The sequence below is a fragment of the Oratosquilla oratoria genome, chromosome 21, assembly GCF_046742065.1.
Source record: "Oratosquilla oratoria isolate Oo_2021 chromosome 21, ASM4674206v1, whole genome shotgun sequence".
In the NCBI taxonomy this organism is placed as follows: domain Eukaryota; kingdom Metazoa; phylum Arthropoda; class Malacostraca; order Stomatopoda; family Squillidae; genus Oratosquilla; species Oratosquilla oratoria.
In genome coordinates this window covers 47,360,474-47,362,973 of record NC_134797.1, presented here as the reverse complement: position 1 = coordinate 47,362,973, position 2,500 = coordinate 47,360,474, and the positions used below count along the sequence as shown (strand labels likewise).

Here is a 2,500-nt window from a genome sequence, read left to right as displayed (position 1 = left end):
TAGTAAAACACAGTGGAGCGTTCTTAATGTATTCACGACGTTTCGTACACTTTGTACATTTTCAAGTGATATCGATTACAATAAAACGACATGATTATATATTGAAAAAATATAGGTTTCATGGTGCGGGGTGAGGTCACGTAAAAATGATCAAGGGGGAGGAATGGTGGTGGAACTACGTGGGATGGTGGAGCCCCGTGGGGAGGTGGAAACCTCCCCACGGAAGGTTTAGTTTGTTTATTAAAGGCAGCAGGTAAATTGATTATAAATACGATTGGGAAACATACACATGGTACGGGAAAGGGAATCCCCAGACAGCCAGCGGGATGACCTCTCCATGTCCCCGTCCTCGAGTGTATAATTGTGAGGTCCAAACTGTTTGTAGACAGCTTACTGAAGAAGACCGAGTCGGTCGAAACGTATAAAAAAAAAAAAAAAAAAAGAGAGTTCCAGCCCATCTTTGCTTATTCTTCCTCCACCTACACTCTCATATATATATATATATATATATATATATATATATATATGTCTATATATATATATATACATACATATATATACATATATATATATATATATATATATATATATATACATATGCACAAGCTTCACAAAGCACACGTGAATACACAATTATGCTAAACACCATAGTGAAAGGAATTTTTTTTTCATCCGAGCGCTTTCGTGATATCACTTCTTCAAAATGTGATTATATCACGAAAGCGCTCGGATTAAAAAAAAATAATTTCCATTCACTGTGGTGTTTAGCATAATATATATATATATATATATATATATATATATATATATATATACATACGATAAACAGAATAGTACAAGAAACAGTGGACTTGATGAGGCATTACATGAGGGTATACAATGTGAAATAGTTTGAATTTTTCAGGAAAACACCACAGGGAATTGAACTGTAAAATAAGGAAAAAAAGGACTGAGGACAGCAGAGTATTTGTTGGTGTAGAAGATCCCCCCCCCTCGTTTGGAAATGTCCATCGATAGACACGTCCGTTAGCACAGAGTGGCTTTCTTCTGATAAGTCACTCCGCCTCTTCTAAGGCAGAAGAAAAAGAGACTTATGAAGTCTGCCAACGCGACGGATGTATTCATAGAAAACGACATATCACCGTTGAGGATTTCTTACTAAAACGTCACTAATCCTCCCTTTATGCCTCGTGGTGTAAAACAGTACATAACTCCCGCCTTTGTGATGAAAACACAACCACTAAAATTAATTTGAGCATATGTTTTAGTGCTCTATCTTATCGTATCAGTTCGATTTGTCATACAATGCCTTATCGTCGATGCAGACCTTTCAACACCGCATAGTTGAACAACAAGAATGCGATAACACTAGGTATAACCAACTACTTAAGTCTAACGAATCAAATTTCAGTAATGAAAACTCCTCGACGATGTTTGTAGCGCTCTGGAGACATACCAGTACAATAGTGCACCACTGCTACAACACAGATTCTTTTTTTTCAGGAATTACATAATCATGAAACTGGCGACTTGCTGTCGGACAGCGAGACAACAATAATCCTCAGTGACAAGTGATAACTGACACGGTCCGGTGTCGTTTACCGCAGCAGCAGATCAATGGCGCACTTTCTAAGAATCTTTTATCAAAAACATTTCCCCGTCAGCTGTGCACAGGGAGTTGCTGTACCGTCCCCAGGGGAAAAGAGTTGCACAGACATGGACAAAAGTCTTGAAACATGCTAATCGTGTTATTATACAAATAAAGATTTTATTGCAAGTCATTTGATACATTTTCTGTACAGTATTTACTTTAGAGTAGAATGTATTTTATTGTATTGAAAACAAAAGAATGTCGAGTACTTACTGGGAAACGCAACATTTGCCCAATAGAAACCTATTAGATGGAAAAAAAATGATAACCGCCAATTTACCATAAGCTAGAATCTTAGAGAGAGAGCCAAGACTCTGAGGCAGTGTTTCTCAACCTTAGGGTTCCCCGGAACCCTAAGGTTCCGCAAAAGGTCCCTAAGGGTTCCGCAAGAACAAGTGAGATAAGCTAATGCACTTTTGATTTTTTATTTAATTTCATATACATAATATAATTAAACACGCACGACATATCCTTGCTTATTGTAATAATGTAATATAGACATCATCCTATCTAACCTATTATTACGATGAAAATAAAATGAGAAAGATATGGTATATGTGTTTGTTTTTTTGCGCAGGGGTTCCTTGGAGACATGCAATTTATTATAAAGGTTACGCAAGGGTAAAAAGGTTGAGAAACTCAGCTCTAGAGAGATGCTAAGTTCTTCACCGTGGTATATTATTTTGCAACCTAACGCCAACATTAAATGAGTGATGGAAAACACGGAAGAAATCTGATCAGAATGACATTTTGTTTTAAAGCTTGTCCTTCGCCACTGATCGGCCGTCGTGGAGATAGATAAGATAATTTGGCGGTAGCCAGGGTAAAAATAATAAAAGCCACCCAGTA

The 2,500-nt window shown here is 37.2% G+C and overlaps 1 protein-coding gene across 8 annotated transcripts in view; it reads right to left on the bottom strand.

Moving 5' to 3' along the window:
- The window catches only part of LOC143036894 (adenylate cyclase type 2-like), a gene marked incomplete at its 3' end in the record, with an annotated part of 150,412 nt that overhangs the window by 15,897 nt on the left and 132,015 nt on the right, over positions 1 to 2,500 (bottom strand).